Consider the following 25,489-nt stretch of genomic DNA (forward strand, 5'->3'; position numbering starts at 1 on the left):
CATGCAATTGTTATCAGTTCGGCCCAGGATGTGTTATCTTCAAAACCCAGGGAAGCAGTCCCATTTAAGGCCCGGCATGACAGGTAATAATTGGAGGTGACGTCATACCAAGTTAGCCCGGATGTGCTAATTGTTTGAATTTAGTTCTGCCCAGGGTATGTCGTCATTTAAACCCCTTAAGTGAGACCCCAACTTGAACACCCAGCATTGTTCTTTCCTAAACAGGGCTTCTTTTGTGATGTTAGGGAAGGCCTCTAGAATAGTCCAGTTTAAGTCATTGGGCGTGTGATTTTTTTCCGCAAAATGTGAACACATTTTAATATTTGTTTTTTTGCATCGTACATTACTTCTGTGTTCAGTTAATCTGGTTTTGGCTTGGCGTGTGGTCATCCCAATGTATTGTAGGGGGCAGGGACACGTGATCAGGTAGATACAGTTACGAGTGTTACAATTTGTGTGTTTATTCTGGGTCCAACTCCAGTTGCTAGTAAGTTGAACTGTTTTTGAAGCATCAACACCAGACCAAAAAAGACAGATCCTGCAGTCCCTACCACCTTATGGAACCTACCTCCGGTTAGTGGACATTACCCTTGCGGTCAATGTGTGGCATGCCCATCAACCCGAGCTTCAAAAACAGTTCAACTTACTAGCAAATGATGTACGTTAAGAGGGACTCCAACTATTAAAGACTAGTTGAGATTGTCTCCTCCACCAAACCACATACTATCGCAATTTGCGCCGTTCACTTGACCTTTTGTCAATTAACCACTTCTGACAACCGAGCACCGGTTCTTTCACGTCGCATCCACCTAGTCTACCTGCACTCCTTGGCTGGGTTTGGAGGCTTTACAGTCATTTGAAGTTTCCTTTAAGAATCACAAGTGTGCTTCTCACCACAGTACCTGTACATTGTGCATCTTGGCAGGTCTAACCGCTGGTTTTATCCCCTTTCACTTTGTCCTTCTCCTACAGGTCTCGGTACATCCCAGTACCAGTTCTCCATTAACTTCCTCCTGCCGTAATTAGCAACTAGTGCTATACGGCGGTGCACTTAATTCACACTTACTTGGTCCTGACGAAGTGCCATTGACCCCTTCTGGGGCAGATGGGGCACGAAACATGTTGACCACACTCACTTAAGACTAGCCCTTAGGGAACATTATTTCCTACACAGGGCTTCTTCACAATTTTAATAAGGTTGGAGCTACCTCAATAATTAAAACTTGAATTTAGTAGGACTGCTCAAAAACCTTTTTTATCCATCTCACTCCTAGTGCACCACCTGGCCCTCACACCCACACGCACCCATACGGCTTCTTCAAAAGATCCCCGATAAAGAGCCCCGGTTTCGGGAGCCCGTCAGGCATTGCAGCGCCGGCCAGACGAGGGGTAAATGCCCAAATGATGAAGCATGACATCCCTTGGGGTGTGTGAGGGCATTTCGAAGAAAGACCTGTGCTTTCCCTTCCTCCCTTTCCCCCTGTCTTAGACAGCACCCCTAGGAACTGCTCTTTCCTTATCTACTAAAAATTACTATTCCCACTCCAGTGAGTGCAACAGTAGGGTAAGTGTTGGATAGTGTAGGGGTACAAATTACTATTCCCACTCCAGTGAGTGCAACAGTTGGGTAAGTGTTGGATAGTGTAGGGGTAAAAAATTACTATTTCCCATTACTTACCTTATAATGTGTTATAATAACATGCGTTGTAGTGGCATTCTTTGTAATGGCATGCGTTGTAGTGACATGCGTTGTAATGGCTGCATTGTAATGGCATGTGATGTAAAGGATGTTGTGTTGTAATGACTCCGTTGTAAAAGTAGTGTGTTGTAATTACTGCGTTGTAATGGTTGTTTCCCGGGAGAAGCGTCTAGAGGTTTCCCTCTGAAGTGCACAGGTTTCCTGCCTCCCCTGGCTCTAGACGAATGACAGAGGGGTTTGCAATCCTTTGTGTGAAGCCAGGAGTGTACCTGGGGTGCCCTCCCTTCCTGCCAGTGAAGGCTCATCTAGGTACACCTAAACTCTCTATTGTGTGTGGCTGACTAGGAGGAATGCACAAAGACCAACTGCCAACTACACCCAGTCATGTGATTCAGATACAGACTACAAGCAGTTAATTGGCTAAGGCAGGAAATTTGCAATTTCCTAAAAATAGCTTTTCAAAATTGTAATTGGAAATCTGACTTCACCATAAAAGAGGACTTTTCTTCACAGTACCAAAGACACCAAACGTAAACTGTTTCCTGTTCTCATTAGGAAGTAACAGCCTATTAAAAATAATAAGGCAGCTCCAATGTTATCCTGTAGACCATGAATGCCCTAGTGAAAATGAGCTCATTCATTGTACGAGGTGAGTAGTAGTCGCAGAACAATAATGTCAAGGTGGCATTGGAGCTAGAACATCCTCGGAATTGAAGCCAGAATATCCTAATATTGGAACTGAATTGTGTCATAATGTAAAAGAGAATCTGGGGAGGTACAGAAGGCTGGGGCTAGTCAAATGATACTGTGCCTAGACAGGTGAGACAACTTTAGAATTTGAGGCTGTGTCTAGGAGTTTGAGGTTGTATCTGGTCATTTGAGGCTGAGATTGGGATATGACTACTGTGCCTGGGCACATAATGTTACACTTTTATTTAGTATTGCAGACTAAGCCGGGGCAACCAAACCTGTCATTGGCCAAATGGAAGTTGTTTGACCACACAATCTCTCGCACATGGTGTCCTCATCCAGGAAACATCATAGCTTGGGTAACCATTGCATATTGATCTAGGCATCTAGGGTTAAAAGTTGGGGAAAGTGTTAAAATGTGCTTGATTTATGACGCCATACGACTTTGATACTTTTATGTCTTTTGTCATTTAAGCCTCTACCCGCCATATGATGTCTGTACCTGGCTATGCTATGGATGCCTCCTGGTGTATCAGGTAGTGCCCATGTTAATACAGTGCCAAGAAATAAAGTCTGAGAATATTTATCTGCCTTTATTGTTACATTATTGACCTTGTTTTTTTATTTTCAGAGAAGTAACTTCCTGTGTTGTCATCAGGATCAAAGATCATGAGTTGTCCCGACCTTTAATCATGGAGAGGGTGGAACAGCCAGAGAGATGTCAGGTCTCGTGATGTTGTTGGATTGCAGTGTCAAAAAATGTGATGTAAGTTCCATTACCCCTTTCCTTTTAGTGAATCGTTATTCACGTACCTGCAGTGTTCTTCCACACACTTCCACACTGCACTCTCCATGTATTTTAAGGTGAACAAATACAATTAACTCTAACCAACTTGGGGGCATATCATCAAGGGCTTTATCTCTGCTTTTCTGGCTTTAAAAGCCAGAAAAGCGGAGCTAAAACCAACGCCCTATCAGCAAGATGGTGCTAACATGCGTATTCGCATGTTAGCACCCTTTTACACTACGCCTACCTTTGTATCTCTAATGAGTTGCAAAGTGGGCGTTCCTGACATACACTGCATGTCAGGAGAACAATAACACGTCTTTGTGCTATCAGCAAGGATGCCCTTGCATTTTAGCAGACGTTAGTTTTTGAAGAAAACTGCTGTTTTCTCCAAAAACTAACGTCTGCTAAAATCCTGACTAAGCCACCCCTAACATTGGGGGTGGATTATGCTGATACGACCACAGGGTCGTATCAGCAAGGTTATCGCCCTTTTGCAGGGAACATCGCTGGGAGACCAGCAATGTTCCCTGCAAAATGGCGATAACATCACTATCACTGGATTTTTTATCGCCCTGGAGCAGCGCGTTGATGATAACGCGCTACCAGGGCGATAAAAAAAGCAGAGATAGCCAGCGATAAGAAAATTATCGCTAAGCACGGACAGCGATAATTATTGCTGACCGTTGCTGATATGGCCCATAGTCCATTACACAGATCATTGCCCCATAAGTCTAAGATCTACATGGCGTGCATGCATGTTACCACGTGCAAACTCCACATCCTTACCATTCATCCCAGCACTGGACACGCGCACAGCGCCAACACCAGTCACACCTCCAATATTCCATCTGTGCACTAATACATGAGTGTAATTCAAATAGCAGCCCTGTTCCCTTTCATGTGGCTAGATCGAGGCTCTGCAGATGTCAGTCTCATCTCATCCAAACACTGAGGTCCAACGCCCCAGTCACAGATCTGCAGTTTGTGTCCCAGTGCCTCTGTTGGGGGGCTGTGGTATTCCATTTCTATGTAAAAGCCTATCAGATCTTGCCATTCCCAGTTTTCCAGACCTGCTGTGTGAAATGTGTAGAGCTGGAGACTGTCCAGATGTAAGAACTGATAGGATAAGATTAACATCATGCATTGTGAGTCTTAACATAGTCTTCTCAAGCAAGAAACACTCTGGTTAACAAAGGAGTTTGTGCTGGCTTAAGACGGGGTTAAGAATGCCTTGAAATCCATTAGTAAAATAGGTCTATCATTTCTGCTTTAGGACTACCTTTTATAGTTTACAACATTCTACAAGACGTATGCCGAAATAAAGGGGTAATAAGGAGGCCTTAGGGCCTGTGTTTGTTGCATAATTGTAGGGTGTGAAATGTGTACAGATTTGGAGGGAAGAGAAGGTGTGTCCATGGAAGTTTGAATTATGGTTCACTATTATTGATCTCAGAAACGTATCTGATATCATTTGCTTTGATTTACTATATTATTTTCGTATGTTTCATCACAGAGTAAACATCTCACAAAACAAAGCACACCATGCATCCTCAGCATCCAGGAACTAAGTCAGGATTTACCTATGTACACCAACTACAAATTAAACAAGCATTTGCAATGCAATCAGACTCGCCTTTGGGACCTCACATGTATTTAGCTATGCAGCACATTAGCCTGGGTGCTGAAACATCTACTGTTCTTTAACATGGAGGGAAAGTAAGCACCAAACTGCCAGGAATGGGAACACATGCAGAGAAATATTGCATTTCAGCGGGAAATCGTACAGTCCAAAGATCTGTTTTTAATATAAAATCAGGGCCTTCGATGGTCATATCACTGACAATACAAGATTTAAAAAAATATTATTGTGTACAGGTGCTTGTGGAAGACAATTTCTATGGACTGGAATCTAGAGAATGCTAAAGTGATTCTGGTATTTTACTGACCTCTGCTGGTCGTTTTCTATCTAGAAAGTTAAATAGAGGCAGTTGGCAGAAAAATGTAAAAAAGAAAGTCCCTCAGCAGAAAGCAATTCTGGTATTTTACTGACCTCTGCTGGTCGTTTTCTATGAAGACAGTTAAATAGAGGCAGTTGAACAGAAAAAAAGTCCCTAAGCGGAAGCAGACCAGTCCTAGGGCTGATCTCCAGAGCCCACAAAGTACATACACATATAAGTATATACTAACGTATATGCTATAGTATATATACTAACGTATATACTAAAGTATATACAAGAGGTCTCGAATGCTCGACCTAATAAAAGGATAGCTGACGCTCTCAGGTACAGGGTTCAAAATCTCCCCGCAAATTGTTTTTAGCTCTATATCTAGCAGACAAGTCAAAGAAGTTTACAGCCTTAGGTAAACTGATATTTCCAGCTGCCCCACCCTGTCCTCCATCACAAGGAACTTAAAAAGCAAATATCCAGTTTGCTGTGATGGCACCCCCTAGTGGCTGGTGCTCTGGGGTTTCCTATTTGACTATAGCATGCAGTCCTAGTCTCATTAGACAGACCTAACCCCTTCTCTGGAAGTTTGGCTTTAGCGCTAAGGTGGTTGGGAGTGGTCATGCGAGGCATAGTTTGGGAATATAAAGCATTGTAATATTCACAAATAGAGTTAGTGCCTGCATCCTGTTATCAGGTCGTGGAAATCTTACATTCCCAAATATTTCACTTGCTCTGTAAAATATCATCACACACAGACAACAGGCTGTTGTACATCCTTTGTTGCAGCAGGGCATAATCCTGCTGAATTTGAGATTTCCTCAGCAATCGGGAACAGCAAAGTGTAAATAAACTCTTATTACACAGGGAAACACATAATCTATCCAGCTCTCACATACAAGCACGTGTGGCTCATGCAAGTTAAGTGATGCTCTTGACATGTCTATCATCACCATGAGCAGATGCATCTTTTCCTCCCTTGTGGTCCGTCACCCAGAAGTCTCCTACGTCTACTCTGGAGTGGTAGCATAACTAGAGAGGACATACAAGCAGATACAAAGTTCCTCCCTCCCTCAGTTGGCCATTTAAATCATAGGCTTGACATCTGTCATGGCATGGCTGCATGCCTGGCGTTTGGGGGTTTTGGTGACTCTTCTGTATCCTTTGTGCCCCCCAAAGACTATCTGTGATGCAGAAGGCCTGGAAATCTGCCAGTCATAGGACCAGACCACCCACCACTAGGATCTGCGATAGCACAGCCCATCCTCCAGGATGAAAGCCTCCTTCCTGATGGTGGTCCTCTAAAAGTGAGCTCTTTCTTGGCTCGAACAAAAGTGGGAGGACATGACGGCCGGAAGCTAACGGCCGCGACGGAGCCCCTCCTTCTGTGTATGGCGTCTGGCGTTTGCGGAGGGCTGACATTCAACACACTTGTTTCTTGGTGAAGTTGCGCGATTTTGGTTCACGAGCTGGATCTTGGTAATAGCGGCACTAGACGGCGTTTGATTGAGGCGGTTTTGGTACAGTTGAGCGAGCTTGGAGGGAGGCTCGCCTGCGAGCTCGAGTTCGAGATTGTGCTTGTGTCCCGGGTTCACTAGCTGAGTCGGGCGCAGGCGTTTTCGTGCAGCAGAGCAGAGCGGAGGGTCCCAGGTGAAAACGGCGGTGAGTCGGCTGTGCCGGCGTGGTGCAAGGAACTAGGAGCCGCTAGGTTCTGGTGGCAGATTCCCGGGAGATTGACTTTCAGGACTGGAGGATTTGGGTCTGCCGGACGGGAAGTATACCAGGCTGTCGGCATTGTCAGGTTTGTCTCCACCCCCGGCAAGCCATCTAATACAATAAGTTATCCAAGCAAAAACACGCGGTTGAAAGATAAGTTATACATCCTCTCTCCTGGGTATGTTGGTTTTCAGGAGAACAAGGCAAGTAATCACGGAGGGGGCCTGAGTTTAGATCTTTATAATCCCACACAAATCAGCATAAAACAGGTCTCCTATACCCAGCACAGGTAGCAGGATCAGGCTTTCTGTATGGAGAAGGGAGACCACGGTGCTGCTACTGCTATTATCAGTGTACAGCCAAAAAACTGCTTGGTTAATTGTGACTGTAAATCTGACACTTCTCCTTCCCAGGCTGGGATAACTCGCTAAACATTGCGAAACCGGGTTACGAATACGACCGCTGTAACAATACCCTCAAAACCAACAATTTCCCCACCAGTGAGACAACTGAAGGCTAGAGTTAGGAGAGGCAAGATAAGCCTTGGCGGGGTGGACACCCCCCCAGGTAAGGGGAAAATTAAAAAAGTGAGAGCTGGTATATCGGGCGGGGTATCTAGCCTTCCTAAGGTTACACCATCATTAAAATCGTACTATAAGGTCTTATCCTCTAGTGGAGTAGATCAAGGGAAAAAGATGGCAGCAACCAGCACCGCAAATACCACAAGTGCTGTGACCACTACTAGTATCGTGAGCACTGCAAGCAGCACCGTAAGAAATACCACAAGCAATATGTCTATAAGTACTATAAGTGCTATAAGTGCTAAAAACACTATGAGTGCCACAACAATGATAGGCAAAGCAGTGAGGGAGGGCTCTACTAGTGCCTGTTTGCTTCCTACACCCCCCATACTTAGTCCATCTAATTCAATAGACCCCATAGACCCACTGCCTCACTCTACTTCATCTCCTATACAGGACACAGTACATCCAACAATAGCACTGTCGAATAGTTTTTCAGCTTTGGCCATTCAAGACGTGGCTCAAAATGAGGAGGCTGAGCAGATTCAGCAGGACAGTCGGACAACTGGGGAGGATAATTTAGGTGAAGAAGACTCATCTGTAGCCATAGTAACACCTAAGGAGGATATACTTGCAGTGACTCACACAGATAATATCCCCATAATTCCAGTTGCAATGCCTGTTCCTGGTACATTGGCGGACTTATTGCTAGGGCTAAAAGAGGACATTGGAAAACGTTTCACTATTTCGGAAACAAATCAGAATGCGATCCAGGCTTCCTGTGAGACACTTGATCGGAAGGTGGAGGAGGTTGCATCAAGGATGGATGCATTAGAAGTGGAGTTGCCAAAAATTAAGGAGGCTCTGTCTACTACAGTGGCTTATGATAAACTTGCTCAGCAGAACCGGGAGATGCGGGATGACATTGAGAGATTGGAAAACCACTCGAGAAAGAACAACTTAAATTTTCTGAATGTCCCTGAGGACATTGAAGGAAGCGACATTAAGGCATTTATAGTCAATCAATCAATCAATCAATCAAAGCATTTATATAGCGCACTACTCACCCGGAGGGTCTCAAGGCGCTAGGGGAGGGGGTCCGCTACTGCTCGAACAGCCAGGTCTTGAGCTGTTTCCTGAAGGCGAGGTGGTCCTGGGTAAGGCGAAGGTGGGTCGGGAGGGAGTTCCAGGTCTTGGCGGCGAGGTAGGAGAAGGACCTTCCTCCTGTGGTGGCTCTTCGGATGCGGGGGACGGCGGCGAGGGCGTGGCTGGTCGATCGAAGCTGGCGTTTGGGAGCGTAGAAGTTGAGGCGGCTGTTGAGGTATCCTGGGCCTTGGTTGTGTAGGGCTTTGTGTGCGTGGGTGAGGAGACAGAAGGTGATTCTCTTGTTGACCGGGAGCCAGTGCAGGTCTCTTAGGTGTCCGGAGATGAGGTTGCGGCGGGGAATGTCCAGGATGAGATGTGCTGAGGCGTTCTGGATCCGCTGGAGTCTCTTCTGGAGTTTGGCGGTGGTTCCGGCGTAGAGGGAGTTGCCGTAGTCCAGACGGCTGGTGACGAGGGCCTGGGTGACCGTTTTCCTGGTCTCGGTGGGGATCCACCGGAAGATCTTACGTAGCATGCGCAGGATGTTGAATAACCCTGGGCGCGACACTACGCTTCGCCCACGTAGTGTACGTAGCGCTGCCTGCTTTGCAGTTTTCGAAGTAGGTGAAGCAGGCAGCGCCTACGTACACTAGGTGGGCGAAGCGTAGCTGCCTGCCGCCCACCACCCGCCTCCCGCCCGCCGTACTTTTAAAAGGTAAAATACATTTGTAATAAAGCAAATTAGGCACTTACCTCACGTGCGGCGTCTCCCGGGGCTCCCTCTTCCTGTTTTTCAATTTTCCTGACAAATGCGCATGCGCGGACGCCCGCGCATGCGCATTTTTTGCAAGAAATGCGCATGCGCGGGCGTCCGCGCATGCGCATTTGTCAGGAAAATTGAAAAACAGGAAGAGGGAGCCCCGGTAGACGCCGCGCGTCAGGTAAGTGCCTTTAATTTGCTTTATTACAAATTCATTTTATCTTTTAAAAGTAGGGTGGGTGGGTGGCGGGTGGCGCGTAGTGGGGCTACGCGAAGCGCGTAGTGTGCGTAGATTCGGGCACACTACGTGCTGCTTCACGTAGCCCCACTACGCCCACTACGCCCACCCTTAATGTTGAAGCACGCCGAGGAGACGGCGTTGACTTGTCTGGTCATGGAGAGGGAGGAGTCCAGGATGAAGCCCAGGTTGCGAGCATGGTCTGTTGGTTTGGGTGCGTTGCCTAGGGCGGGGGGCCACCAGGAGTCGTCCCAGGCGGAGGGTGAGGAACCCAGGATGAGGACTTCCGTCTTGTCCGAGTTCAGTTTCAGGCGGCTGTTCTTCATCCATTCGGCTACCTCTTTCATCCCTTTGTGTAGGTTGGCTCTGGCGGTGTCGGGGTCGTTGGTGAGGGAGAGGAACAGCTGGGTGTCGTCGGCGTAGGAGATGATGTTGAGGTTGTGCTGGCGTGCGATGGCTGCGAGGGGGCTCATGTAGACGTTGAAGAGGGTTGGGCTAAGCGAGGAGCCTTGAGGAACGCCGCAGATGACTTCGGTGGCTTCTGATCTGAACGGTGGGAGGCGGACTCTCTGTGTCCTTCCGGTGAGGAAGGAGATGATCCACTCCAGTGCCTTCTCCTGGATTCCGACGTTGTTGAGGCACTGCACTAGGGTACGGTGGCAGACCGTGTCGAAGGCTGCGGAGAGGTCTAGGAGGATGAGGGCTGCTGTTTCTCCGTTGTCGAGCAGGGTTCGGATGTCATCGGTGGCTACGATCAGGGCGGTCTCGGTGCTGTGGTTGGCTCGGAAGCCAGACTGCGAGAGGTCGAGGGATCCATTCGTCTCGAGGAAGGCGGACAGCTGCTTGTTGACGGTCTTCTCGATGACTTTTGCTGGAAACGGGAGCAGAGAGATGGGGCGGTAGTTCTTGAGGTCGGTGGGGTCGGCTGATGCCTTCTTTAGTAGAGCGCTGAGTTCGGCGTGCTTCCAGCTCTCCGGGAAGGTAGCGGTGTCGAAGGAGGTGTTGATGATGTCTCGCAGGTGGGGTGCGATGACAGCGTCGGCCTTGTTGAAGACATGGTGGGGGCAGGGGTCGGTCGGAGACCCGGAGTGGATGGAGTTCATCGTGCGGACGGTGTCTTCGGAGCTGATCGGGGTCCAGGCGCAGAGGGTGGTGGTGGGGGGCGGTGGTTCGGACGTGGCGTGCGATGGTAGAGTGCTGAAGCTGTTGTGTATGTCCGCGATCTTGTTGTGGAAGTAGGAGGCGAGGGAGTTGCTGAGGTCTTGCGAAGGGGTGATGTCTTTGTTTCCGGCGTTGGGGTTGGAGAGCTCTTTAACGATGTTGAAGAGTTCCTTGCTGTTGTGTGCGTTGTTGTCCAGTCGTTCCTTGAATGCTGTCTTCTTGGTGGCGTGGATCAGTTGGTGGTGTTTTCGGGTGGCGAGCTTCAGGGCCGTCATGTTGACAGGTGTTGGGTCTCTGCGCCAGTCTCTCTCGAGGGCTCGGCAGTTCTTCTTGGAGCTCTTGAGTTCGTCGGTGAACCATGGGGCTTTCTTGCTGCTGGGTCTGCTAGGCGGGGTCCTCAGAGGGGCGAGGTCGTCTGCGCAGTCGCTGATCCACTTCGTGAGGTTGGTGGCCGCTTGGCTGGGGTTCGTTGCGCTGGTGGGTGGGTTCTTGCTCAGGGAGGTTGCGAGCTGGTCGGCTGTGATCTTGTTCCAGCTTCGGCGTGCAACCTGTTGCTGGTGGTGGTGGATCGTGGTCCTTCTGAAGCTGAAGTGGACGCAGCTGTGGTCCGTCCAGTGGAGTCCGGTGTAGCCCTCTGTTGTAATCTAGCCTGGAATGTTATGAGTAGAACATGTGGATGTCATAGAATGTGGGTTGGCGAGTTCAGACTGAAGTGGGAGGTCGTGGCGAGCGGAGACCGTTGATGCTTCCTATCTTGATTCCTGAATAAATAACCTACCAACATACTCTACTGTGTGGAGAATCTACTTTTAACACTGGCGACGATGGACTACCTTGCTTGATTGGGGACAAGCGAATCCTGGCATCAACTCCCCTGAGGACTTAAATAACCCACGGATTTATAGAGGATCGGCCTTAAACAAGATACTTTGCATTTTTTTTGCACGTTCAAAGCACGACTCATACGGCTTGCATTCTTCACTTCCAGAGCACGGATCGGACGGCGGAAACTGATCGGACGGCTAAGACGGATGTCCGTTGGTGTTTTGTCTCTCACACGCAACGATGTCTGTGAGTGCATTTTAATTAATAATTATTTTGCGGAATTTACAGATTTCCAGCAACATCGGGGGAAATTCATTTGTGGAAGAAAGAAAAATCGAATGTATAAGTGTCTAAGGCACTTACAACTTCGGTTGCATGTTTCCTTTTGAACTGTGAGACAGTGCTGACTCGCGACTCTTCACTCGCGAATGCCTAGATCCAGCGTGTTCTTTGTTGGAGTGATTGATAGTGATGTCATCACGCGATCCAAGCACGACTGCTTGACCTTTCCACTGTCATCACGCTGAGGACACGCAGAACGTCTCTTGCGTGTTGGCCATTTTTATTTTGTGATTTGTGACTGGAGTGAAATTTGATCGTCAGCAAACCACGATACCTCCCTTTGGAATAAATTGAGTGTTTTTGGAGCCACTTCGCTATTCAGACTTGCTGGCTTTCAACAGACAAAGTGACTGGAAGTACTCTTTCCACATTTTTGAATTGCCAAAATCGTTCTTTTGTTGAATATTACCGAAAATGCTGATGTATTCTAGACCACGGTGACTACCTTATTTGTGTTAATTTGTTATTTTACATATTATCAAAACTGCAGTGACTACTTTTAATTTTATTTTTAGGTTATCTGATATCTGACTGCTTTAAAGTAGTTCTTTTATTAACTATGGCTTCTGCAACTAGTATGTCTCAACCACCAGCGTTCTTATCAGAGAAAGGGGATCCTATCTTACCCTGGAAGAGATGGAGAAATTTGTTCGATTCTTATATTGTGGCAATTGGTGGAGAAAAATTTTCAGCAGTCAGAAAACAGGCTATTCTATTGCACAATCTAGGTGTAGAGGGACGTAACATATATGATAGCATTGATCTTCTTCCGGTAGGATCAGGTGAAGGTGAATCTAGCGATGTGTATGAGATGTCAATGACGATGCTTGAGGGATACTTTGGGCCACGTATAAATGTTGTACTGGAGAGGGACAAGAAATTTACCAGAACCCAAGGTAGCAATGAACGTGTCAAGAGTTATGTTGCTTCTCTTAAGACTTTAGCCAGAACGTGTGAATTTGGTGATCTTTCTGATTCTTTCGTCCGAGATCAACTTGTGAGATGTACAAATAGTACACGGGTACAAGAAAAACTTTTATCGAAGAACCCCACTTTAATGGAAGCAGTTTCAATTGTTGAGGGGATGGAGAACACCACTTCTTGGTGAAGGAGATGAATGTGAGGGGTGATGTGAAGAAGGTGAATTCAAGTGATGTTCACGCCTTAATGTGTGATGAGAGCTCAATGGATCCAGACAATGTGGCTAAAATTAAGTTGTCTGAGAAGTCTAAAACCCCTCACAGAGATACAGAGGCTGCTAGTGGTGTTTCAAGGAATCTTCCGGCTAAGCAAGACAGTGAAGATCGGTTGAGCTCCCATACTGCTAAGGGGGATGGAGAGAAAGGTAACAGAGAGTTGCCTAAAGTTAAGTGTTACAGGTGCGGAAGCACGAGTCACTTCTCAAATTATCCGCATTGTTACGCTAAAGATTCGATTTGCATGAAGTGTGGAGTTAAGGGTCACTATGCTCATGTGTGCAAATCTAACAGAGTTGTAGAAAAGAAACCTGAAGTGGTATGCACTATAATTTTAAGTGTTGATGAAGTGAGTGGTGGTGTGGATGCTGCAAAACTATCTATGCCGGAGTGCAAGATCTCGGTGGATAGTTATGAGTTCTTAGTACTTGCTGATTCGGGATCTCCCTCCACGATGATTGGGAATAAGCAATGGGATGAAGTTGTAGGTTTGGACAGTGTCACACTCCTTCCTCCTGACATCAATCCTGTTAGCTATGGTGGTGCTAGAATCAATGTGTTAGATTATGTTGAGGCCTGCATCAAATTCAAGGAACGAGATACAGTAGGCAAGGTGTATGTGGCTGAACGGGGTGATAACCTGTTGGGTTGGAGACACCAGAGGGATTTGGGGATTATGCTTAATCCCAATGCCAAGGATCCCAGAGACCAGGTCATGTTGGTTGAAGATAGAATTAAGAATGTAATTGGGAGTGAACATGATAATGAATATTTTGGGAGATTTCCGGAGGTCTTTACAGATGAGTTGGGATGTCTCAAGGGGTTTGAACATCAGATTATTCTCAAGGACAGGCTACGCCTTGTGTTCACAAGGTAAGGAGGGTACCCAACATGATGATGGGACCTCTCAAGACTGAACTCAATAAATTGTTGGGTCTGGGTGTCATCGAAGAGATAGAAGCCTCAGAGTGGTTGGCGCCCATCGTTTTGGCTTCAAAGGATGGTGGTGCTGGGGTCAGGATGTGTGTTGATTTGAGAAGCCTGAATGAGTGGATCTGGGTGGACAGGCAACCCTTGCCAAATATCTCAGAGTCGTTGAGTATGCTCAAGGGTGCGCGCATTTTTAGTGTGTTGGATTTGTCATCTGCATATCACCAGATTCCCTTGCATAAGGACTCGAGGCATCTTACCTCGTTTGTGACACCACTTGGTGCTTATAGGTTCTTAAGAATGCCGTTTGGATTGGCCTCGGCTGCGGCGTGCTTTCAAAGGGTAATGAAGAAGGTGTTTGGTGATGTGAAGGACATATTGTTTTTCCAAGACGACATATTGATTCATGGTAAGGACAAGGAGGAACATGATAGAACCTTGATTGAGGTTCTGGAGAGACTCAGGGATAAGGGCTTGACTGTAAAGAAAGAAAAATGTCGTATTGGTGTTCAGACTGTTACTTATCTTGGCCATGTGATTTCGGGTGAGGGAATTCAGCCCAAGCTTGAACTTGCACAGAGTGTGGTTGGAGCTCCAGTGCCAAAGGATAAAGAGCAAGTGAGATCGTTTTTGGGCCTTGCTGAGTTTTACTCTAAATTTGTCAAAGGGTTTGCGTGTGTAACGGAACCTATCAGGGCTCTGCTCAGAAAGGGATCGGTTTTTGTATGGTCTGAGGAATGTCAGGAAGCTTTTGAGGTTATTAAAGGGGAGATTGGGAAGATGCCCACCCTTGGACATTTTGAGGTTAATAACAAAACGATCCTGACTACAGATGCCAGCCTTAAGGGGTTGGGGGCTGTTCTGTCCCAAGTGGTGGATGGTGAGCAGAGGACGGTGGCTTTTGATTCAAGAACGCTTAGAGATGCTGAAGTCAATTATTTGTGCATAGAGAGAGAGGCTTTAAGTGTGTTCTGGGCTGTATAGATTTCAAATTTTATTTGTGGGGAATACCGTTTTTGGTTAGGACTGATCATCGTCCGCTTGTGCAAATTGTTTCTTGCAGGCATAGCGAACATATTACTCCTAGGATTAAACGATGGAGTGAAGGGTTGCAAGAGTACAACTTTGTGGTGCAGTACATACCTGGTTCCAGCAATAAGACTGCTGATTGTCTGTCCAGGCTGCCTGTCAACATGGTGTGTGGAGAGGGTGAAAGTGATATTGTATGTTGGGTAGCTGAGCCGTCTTTGTCTCTGGAGTCATGGATTGAGGGAGTCGAAAAGGACAAGACTTTGGTGTTACTAAAGGGTTGGGTGACTCATGGTTGGCCTGAATATAAAATTTTGGATTCTGAGATGAAAGCTTACTGGTCAGTAAGAGATGACTTATCTTTTACAGGGGGTAATCTCATGAGAGGTGAAAGGGTAATTCCTCCAGTAGAGTTCAGGGAAAGGATCGTTAACACAGGTCATGAAGGTCATTTAGGACGGAGTCTTACGAAAGCCAGAGTGCGAGAGAGGTATTGGTGGCCAAGTATGGATCGTATGATTGAGGAGGTGGTAAAAGATTGTGTGTCCTGTGCCATCAGTGATAAGTCACATGTCATCAGTAAGGTTCCATTGTCCCCTGTGGTAGTTCCTGATGTGGTCTGGTCAAAACTGGGTTTGGATATTGTGGGCCCTTTTGAGCTGCTGCCGTCTTATGAACGTTTTGTTATTCTGGTTGTGGATTATACTTCTAAGTGGGTGGTCACCAAGTGTGTGTGTTCTGTGACCACGAAAGTAGTTATTGAGTTTTTAAAGGATGTTTTCCTTTCTGAGGGGGTACCAAAGTTTCTTGTCACGGATAATGGTGTACAATTTGTATCTCATGAGATGGTGGAATTTCTCAAGGATTATGGTATTGTACATCAAAAGACGGCATTGTATGCTCCACAGGCTAATGGGTTGTCTGAGAGAATGAATAGAGTTGTGAAGGATTGTGCTCAACGGGCATTAAGTTCAGGAGTCTCATTCAGTGGGGTTTTGAGAGACACGTGGTGGGCACACAGTACCACACCGAATGCGGTCACTCAGGTCTCGCCATTTGAGGTCTTAAGGGGCAGGAAGGCTACGTCGAAACTTAATCCTTCTTGGATGCCTGTGTCTGCTGGGCCTGTGAGGAGCGGGGAGGAATGCCGAGAGAGGGTTTTGGAGTATCAGCATAAATATAAGGCTGATTATGATTCAAAGATGAGGGTTAAGAACAGAAAGTGGAATGTAGGAGACAGGGTTTTAGTGAAGAATCCTAGACATAGTTTGAATATATTACAAAGGGTAGGATACCAGCATCCTGGAGGAAGTCTATCATTGTACTCATCTTAAAGCCAGGGAAGGACCCCCTTAATGCAGACTCATACAGACCCATCTCCCTGCTAAACGCTGACTATAAAATCTTTACCAGTGTTTTGGCAGGGAGATTGGCTAAATTGGTTCCACAACTCATTAGTATGGACCAGAAAGGCTTTGTGCCCGGTAGATACATTCATGAGTTGAATCTGCAGTTGATAGGAAGCATAGATCTAGCGGTGACGCGGTCGGAGCCCTTGGCGGTAGCCGCATACGATGCGGCGAAGGCCTTCGACCGCGTCAACTGGGGATTCCTGTGGAATGTACTAAGGGTAATGGGTTTTGGCAAGACCTTTATCCAAACTATGAGAGGGTGTTATGAGGGTGCCTCGGCGGAAATTCTATTGAATGGTCTCCTAACATCAAGCTTCAATATAGGGAGGGGCACCAGGCAGGGGTGCCCCATCTCCCCTCTTCTTTTTGACATCTATATTGAGCCGTTGGCACAAGCACTTAGGACCGACGAGACAGTTACACCCTTTAAATATAAGGATTACAGCTGTAAGCTAGCTTTATATGCTGATGATCTTTTGATTTATTCCAGCAACCCCGCGGAAGTACTCCCTAGGGTAGAGAAGATAATGGCGGATTTCGGCCTCCACTCGGGATATCAAATAAACAATTCGAAAACAGAAATCATGTGTTGGGGGATTGATAATTGGGAAGGTCCTTGCAGCAGCCAGTTTAGATATCTGGGAATTATTATCACTCCAGATATTAATAACATAGTTCAAATCAACACAAAGAAATTATGTAAGGATATTGATCAGCTCTTTTTCAGATGGCAGAATCTTCCCCTTACAATATATGGCCGAGTCAACTTGGTTAAAATGGTAATTCTGCCTTAGTTGACTTATCTGTTTAACTCAATACCCCTTTTTTTTCCAGATAACATTTTGGCGAATATTCAGGGAAAGATTGGCAGCTTTATTTGGGCTAAAAAAAACTCCAGGTTATCTTGGAAAAAGCTAAAAAGAAGACTATTAAAAGGGGGGCTAGCACTCCCAGATATAAATTGGTATGCTCTATCTTTCCAGCTGAAAAATATCAGGTGTCTTCTGTCATGCCCCGATGATTGTAACTGGGGGAGAATCTTGAACATAATGGTAGGTCAAGAGGGAGGCGAGTCCGGGTTTTTATATAAATTTGGAGCAGTAAAATTTTACAAAAAAGTACGTTTAAAGGTTTTAAAATCGGCTCTCATAGTTTGGAACAAAGTTAAAGGAAGATGGGGGATCAAATATTATTCTGAGTGTGCCCCAATTTGGGAATCACCAGGTCTGCCCCCATGTCTAAGGGATAGCCTGTCCTTTCCTATTAGGAGAGCAGGAATAAACATATGGTCTGATTTGATAACATCAGAGGGGGTCCTTCCGTGGGAGGTACTGAGATCTAGTATAGGGGATTCCCGCTCTAGATTTAAATACATCCAACTCTGCTCCTGGTTCAAGGCCGAGAAAGAGAACATCGGAGGTAACTGGGAAATCGAGTGTGCTCTCCTATTTCCAGGGCCTAGGAAGAAGGAAGTTGGGCTCTGGTATAGGAAAATGTTGGAAGCAGAGGAAGTGCAGTCCCCTCCACTAAATCGGGTTTGCAACTCTACTAGGCTGGAGGCAGATTCAGCTACCTTGTACGATCATTCTTTCAAAGTACTCTATAAATATGTTAGGACTGTTTCTCTTAAAAAGAATCATTTTTATACTATAAACAGGCTATATTACACACCAAAAAAACTAGCGAAGTTTGGAAACCCATCCCCTCTTTGCCCAAGATGTGGGCTCATAGAAGCGGATGATATTCATATTTTCTATGATTGTTCGGCAGTTGGCCCCTTCTGGGGTGGAGTGGGGAGGGCTATTGAGAGCATTTTTAAAATAAAACTATGTTTGAACTTAGCTAGAGTTATGTTTGGCCTGGATGCAGAACTCATTGCTGAATTGAGGGAGACACAAGTTGCATTATTTTTTTGTTTCATTTTGATTGCTCGAAGAGAAATATGTAAGATCTGGAAGGATACCAAAGACAATGACAGAGTGCACACCTCGTATTCACAAGTTTTTCCATAATTGATTTCCTTAAATTGTTAAGTGCGTGCTGGCCCGAAATCGTGGACTGCCCAGCCACGTGGGAAACAAGTAAAGATATGTGGGGCGGAACTCCACCCCACTTCGGATGCACAGCGTTCAAATGGGCACATCAAAAATGCCACCAATTCATCCAATCTTCTCATAAAACTTTATGAGAAGATTGGATGAATTGGTGGCATTTTGTGATGTGCCCATTTGAACGCTGTGCGTCCGAAGTGGGGTGGAGTTCCGCCCCACAGATCTGGAAGGATGCCAGCCCTCCACTATACGAAAATTGGCTTCGAGCTACACTTAGAATTGCACGTTTAGAATCACTTTTAACTCACAATATAAATAGCACTGTGTGGAAACCCTTTATTGAATGGGGAATAGCAATGAGGCTGTAATAAAATACGCAAGGTCCAATGATTACACCATGCCTTGGTATAAAAAGGCCGGCCGGGCTGGCCCCAGGTGAAAGCAAGAACTCCGGCCCGGGGCGCCCAGGACAAGATCGGGCCATAGGAGATAATTTGCAATCGTTAGTGGTGAGATGAGGACTTAAAAAAAAAAAAAAAGTGAGCTCTTGAGGTCTTCTTACCTACTGTGCTAGACTCAGTAGGTCCAGAAAACTAGCAGGGCTCCTCTGCCAGGAGTATGCCCACAAACACCTCACTTGCAACAGTGTGGCATCCCACTGGACAAGTCGTGGGTCTGTGTCCGGTTCCAGAACATATATATTTACTCAAAATCCACTGCACTGAAGGAATAAATCAATCACTCGCATACCTGCCTCTCTCATTCTTTTTTTCTGATAGGAGATATAATTCTATGCTTTCTCATGGGCCTCCCAAATGACGGCTTGTCAGGGGCTTGGAATAATGTTGCACCTGCTGTAATCATTCTCTGCATTCTCCCTTCTTGCTTCTCATAGACAGCCCCACAGGAATATGGGGAAAGGAACAACTGTTTAAATATTTTCTTTATTAATGACTGAATATATTAACCAAAAATGTACAGAAAATCATTTCCCCTTCACATACATTATTCAAAGGACATTCTGACGCATGGCATCCTCTAATAAATAATTGTATGCTATAAGAATAGCACTTACACATGTCTGACTCAAAGAAGTATTTGGGAATACTAGAGTGACAAACTGGGTTGTTGGAAGGCTAGGGTGGGAGCCCTGGTCAAGCAGCAACTGCAATCCTTGTTAGGATAAGGCGCAAGCAAATCCCAAATTAATCTGTACTCAACCCCCTGATAGCTTAGCACAGAGCAGTCAGGCTTAAGTAAGACGCAATGTATAAAGTTTTTGGCAATACAGTAAAAACACCACACAAACAAATCACACATCAAAGTTAGAAACATAGAACTTAATTTAATAAATAAAACAAGACCAAAATGACAAAGTTAATCAATACAACCAGAGTTACAAATATTTTAATAAAATGTAAAATAGTACCTAAAAGCTGAAAGCGCCAACAGCGACTATCTGTTCGCTCTGGACCAGGTCACAGTCAAAAGTTCAGGTCGACTGCGAAGGAGTGCGGGTAGGATACAGACCCAGATAAGTCCTACTGAAGTTTTACATTCTCATGTTTTGTGCAAAGAATCCATTTACGCTGGAGAGGGTCACAGGGAGCAAGGAGAGCGTTGCGGGCAGTGATCGGTGTGGTGTGAAGAGCAGGCCTGGCATCACAGATGGAGGGGCTGGTGCTTCCTTTTAATGGTTCTCTATGGGGGATCAATGCTTCTTGTGCGAAGAGATGGTCTGACTACGGCACATAGTGAAATTTGGTGCGAGTGGCGCGGTTCAGGTTCAAGCTAACCGATTTTTGGTCGCAAACAGCCCAAAAGCTTGGTTTTAAGTTCCCGTGCACCAAACCATCGGTCAAAGACCTGAGAGGCACCACTTGGGGGTCAGGAACTCGTTGCAGCTGTGTACAGGAGCTGGTTGGGGAGCCTTTATGTCCGTGAAGCTCAGATCAGGTGCCCAGCAGACCAGCCCTTGAAGTCAACCTGGGGTCCTGGGTTCAAGATGAAGTTGCAGGCCCAGTTCTTCTTCTCCAGACAAGAGGACAGCATGTCAGCAAAGCAGGGCAGCAGTGGCTTTAAAGCAGCAGTCCAGCAGAGTGCAAGTCATTGTAACAGCACAGCAGTACTTCTTCCTGGCAGAGTATCCACATGTTCCAGAAGTATACTGAAGAGTTGTTATCTTACGTTCTTCTTTTATGCCTTGGTGTCCTGGTTCTGGAAGGTGGGAGAAGCTTCTACACAATGACTTTGACGTGCATGGAATTTCCTGCCCTGGCTCCAAGCTCACTACTTGACAATGCAGAATTGTTAGGCCCTTTGAGTGAAGGCAGAGCACAGGCTATTCAAGTGTAAGTGGGACTGTGCTCAGCACCCCCCGGGCCATACGGCCAACAGATGTCTCACTCATCACCCTGCCCCATACGGCCAACAGATGTCCCACTCAGGCACCTCTAAACTCTCTATTGTGTGAATGTCTGGGAGGAATTCACAAAGTCTGTCAGTTATACTCAGTCATGTGACCCAGACCAGGCTGAAGACGCAAAATGGAATAAGGGCAGAAACATGACAACTTTCTAAAAGTGGCAATTTAACGTGCGCGAGCGTAATTCTGATTGGTGGTTACATGTCAGTCAACGTTCGAATCGGTCGAAATCAGGAAGTGTCGGCCACCATTTTGTGTGTGACAGTGAAAAAGAAAGGTGGAGAACGTGAAAATGGGGCAGGGTAGAGAGTTCCTGACCCCCTAGCTTTTGTCAGGGGGTCCCTGAAGGACCCCAAAGGGTGAAAAAAACATTTTTTTTTTTAAATTGCGGGGTGCGCGCACCGTGCGCGCACCATGAAAAAACCCTTTAAAAAAAAACATTTTAAACTGTTTATAAGTTTATAGAAGATATTAAGTATGCTGTTCAACTTTTTCCAAATTAAAAAAAAAAGAGCTGAGCCATTCCATATTACAGGATACAGTCAATCTATAACTATATACATAGGTAGTTTATTGTAAAATAAATATATAAAAAATATAATAATACATACATAAATTAGCATTTAAAAAACCTTACAAATTCACTTAAAAAACCATAGGTTTCACACACGTTATAGTTAGGAATTAGCATTTAAAAAACCTTGCAAATTCACTTAAAAAATGATAGGTTTCACACATGTTATAGTTAGCTGGACATTTCACTCGTAAAAAAACATTGAAATTCCCCCGTTACAGTTAGTTCAGATAACTATAACTCGCGCGACTGCCACTCTATCACAAGGATGATGTCATCAGTGATGTCATGAGTGATGTCACTGACCATGTCATGAGTGATGTAATATGTGACGTCATCAGCAGTGGATTGTGGCCGCGCGAGTTATAGTTATCTGAACTAACTATAACGGGGGAATTTCAATGGTTTTTTACGAGTGAAATGTCCAGCTAACTATAACATGTGTGAAACCTATGGTTTTTTAAGTGAATTTGCAAGGTTTTTTAAATGCTAATTCCTAACTATAACGTGTGTGAAACCTATGGTTTTTTAAGTGAATATATATATATATATATATATATATATATATATATATATATATATATATACATATATATATATATATATATATATATATATATATATATATATGTTTATATATATATATATATATATATATATATATATATACATATATTATCTACTGGCGGTCGCCAGTAGATAGTTATAGTTAGGACCGAGTTCCCATATGAAATCTGAAAATTCTATTTTGAATAACTTTGGCGCCGGTTGACTTATCTTCGTGCAATTTTCAAAACGAATGGGGCGCTCCGCTCAGCTCCTACCCTGAAAGTCTCGGGGTGATTCGTCAAGCGGGGGCTGAGAAAAAAGGGGGGTCACAAAACGCGTTTTCCCCATGCATTTTCCCATAGGACCTTTAGTCGAAGGTACAGCCCGAACGGCTGAACAGAATTACTTGAAATTTGGCAAAGAGGTAGTCCTCAGGTCAGGCATGTGCCTTTTGCATATATGGTGTCAATCTGTTCAGTAGTTCCTGAGAAAATTGCAGTTAAAAGTACATAAATATCTATATGCGCGCACCGTGTGCGCACCGTGCGCGCACCATGCACGCACCATAATGTCCGCGAGCGTAATTCTGATTGGTGGTTACATGTCAGTCAACATTCGAATCGGTCAAAATCAGGAAGTGTCGGACGCCATTTTGTGTGTGACAGTGAAAAAGAAAGGTGGAGAACGTGAAAAGGGGGCAGGGTAGAGAGTTCCTGACCCCCTAGCCTTTGTAGGGGGTCCCTGAAGGACCCCGAAGGGTGAAAAAAACATTTTATTTTTTTTCAAAAAATTGCGGGGTGCGTGCACAGTGCGCGCACCAAATGTCCGCGAGCGTTATTCTGATTGGTGGTTTGATGTCAGTCAACATTCGAATCGGTCGAAATCAGGAAGTGTCGGACGCCATTTTGTGTGTGACAGTGAAAAAGAAAGGTGGAGAACGTGAAAAGGGGGCAGGGTAGAGAGTTCCTGACCCCCTAGCCTTTGTCAGGGGGTCCCTGAAGGACCCCGAAGCGTGAAAAAAACATTTTATTTTTTTTCAAAAAATCGCGGGGTGCCCGCACCATGCACGCACGGTGAGCACACCGTGAAAAACCATTAAAAAAAAAAAACATTTTAAACTGTTTATAAGTTTATAGAAGATATTAACTATGCTGTTCAACTTTATCCGAATTCAAAAAAAAAAGAGCTGAGCCATTCCATATTACAGGATACAGTCAATCTATAACTATATACATAGGTAGTTTATTGTAAAATAAAGATATAAAAAATTTAATAATACATACATAAATTAGCATTTAAAAAACCTTACAAATTCACTTTTAAAAAACCATAGGTTTCACACACGTTATAGTTAGGAATTAGCATTTAAAAAACCTTGCAAATTCACTGAAAAAACCATAGGTTTCACACATGTTATAGTTAGCTGGACATTTCACTCGTCAAAAACCATTGAAATTCCCCCGCTATAGTTAGTTCAGCTAAATATATCACGCGCGACCGCAATCCACTGCTGATGATGTCACATATTACATCACTCATGACATGGTCAGTGACATCACTCATGACATCACTGATGACATCTCAAATGACATCACTGATGACATCACTGATGACATCATCCTTGTGATAGAGTGGCGGTGGCGCGAGTTATATTTAGCTGAACTAACTATAATGGGGGAATTTCAATGGTTTTTTACAAGTGAAATGTCCAGCTAACTATAACATGTGTGAAACCTATGGTTTTTTCAGTGAATATATATATATATATATATATATATATATATATATATATATATATATTGATATATTCACTGAAAAAACAATAGGTTTCAGGGACGTTATAGTTAGAAATTAGCATTTAAAAAACTTTAGAAATTCACTGAAAAAACCCACAGACTTCAGGAAAGTTATAGTTAGTTGGACATTTCATTCGCACAAAACCAGAGAAATGTGGCCATTATAGTTAGTGGAGCTGACTATAATTCGCGCCTCTGCATGCACTTCTTATGACGTCACATATTACATCATTCATGACATGGTCAGTGACATCACTGATGACATCACTGACATCTCAAATACCACCACTGATGACATCATCCAGTGACTGTGTGTTTCTGTAAAGTTTAAATAGGTTTAATTAATATATATATATATATATATATATATATATATATATATATATATATAGATGCCAAGGTGTATTGAAGAATGAGTGGGTGTATAAGTGTCTGAATGGATGATTTAGTAGGTGCGTGACTGACTGTATAAGTGAGTGATTGAATGTGTCTTACTGAATGAATGGGTTAGTGACTAAGTTGTATGAATGTCTGTATCAGTTTGTCAGTTGATATGTAAGCAGCTGCATGGATTGGTGAGTAGCTACATGAGTGTCTATATGGGTTATTGATTAGTTGTCTGAGTATCTGTATGGGTGCCTTAGTGTCTGTGTGGGTGGGTGGGGGTGTGACTGTGCATAGATGTGCGAGTGGGTGATTCACTGGGTGAATGGGTTCAAGAGTGCATCTGTGACAGGCTATATGGGTGGGTGAGTGTGTGTATGGGTGTGTTGGTTAGTGAATGGATGTCTCAGTGGTACATGTGTGAGTAACTACATATGTGAAAGGCAGTATATTTGAGTGTGGGAGTATATAAATGACTATATGTGAGAGTGAGTGATTGTGAGAGCGGCTGTATGGATGAGTGTGTGCTTGTATCAGTGATTGTATAAGAGAGTAAATGTGTGTTAGTAGCTGTATGAATGATTGAGGTGGTGTGTGTATAACTGTATAGGTGAGTAAATTGGAGTGTGATTGATTCTTTGCATGACTGACTAGGTGTGTGAGTAACTCTATGGATGAGTGGCAGCGTGTGAGTGTCTTTATAGGTGTATGAGTAAAAATAAGGAAGAGCAGTGCAGAAAGAACTAACAGGTACGAAAAGAGGGGTGCAGAAAGAGGTAGGAGAGATGCACAAATTGGCAAGTGAGGTACAGAAAGAGGCAGGAGGTGTGTAGAAAGAAGTAAGAGAAGTGCAGAAAGAAGCAACAGAGGTGCTGAAAGAGGCACAAAGAGTGCAGAAAGAAGCAACAAAGGTAAAGAAAGTGGAAAGAGGTGTGCAAAAAGAGGCAACAGAGGTGCAGAAAAACAAAAGAGAAGTGCAGAAACAAGCAAGAGAAGTGCAGGTAGAGGCAAGTGAAGTACAGAAGGAGGCAAGAGAACTGCAGAAACAGGCAAAAGGGGTGCAGACAGAGGCAAGAGAGGTGCAGAAAGAGGGAAGAGGGGTACAGAAAGAGGCAAGAGGGATGCAGAAATTTGTAACAGAGGTGCAAAAGCAAGAGCAGTACAGAAAGAACCAAGAGAGGTGCAGAAAGAGGCAAGAGGGGTATAGAAAGAGGCAAGAGAAGTGCAGAAAGAAGCAAAAAGGTGCAGAAAGAGGAAAGAGAACAGCAAAAAAGGCAAGAGAGGTGCAGAAAAAGGCAGAAGAGGTGCACAAAGAGGTAAAAGGGGTACAGAAAGAGGTAAGAGGGGGAAGAAAGAAGCAAGAGAAGTGCAG

The 25,489-nt window shown here is 44.8% G+C and overlaps 1 long non-coding RNA gene across 3 annotated transcripts in view; it reads left to right on the top strand.

Annotated features, from left to right (window-relative positions):
• The window catches only part of LOC146859292 (uncharacterized), a 279,048-nt gene that overhangs the window by 140,776 nt on the left and 112,783 nt on the right, over positions 1 to 25,489 (top strand). For all 3 annotated transcript variants that reach the window (XR_014979758.1, XR_014979756.1, XR_014979757.1), the window contains exons 3-4: positions 2,865 to 2,925; positions 3,021 to 3,155. This is a non-coding gene — a long non-coding RNA (uncharacterized LOC146859292). The remainder of the gene's footprint in view (positions 1 to 2,864; positions 2,926 to 3,020; positions 3,156 to 25,489) is intronic.

This window comes from Triturus cristatus, chromosome 3_2, assembly GCF_964204655.1.
Source record: "Triturus cristatus chromosome 3_2, aTriCri1.1, whole genome shotgun sequence".
Taxonomy (NCBI): domain Eukaryota; kingdom Metazoa; phylum Chordata; class Amphibia; order Caudata; family Salamandridae; genus Triturus; species Triturus cristatus.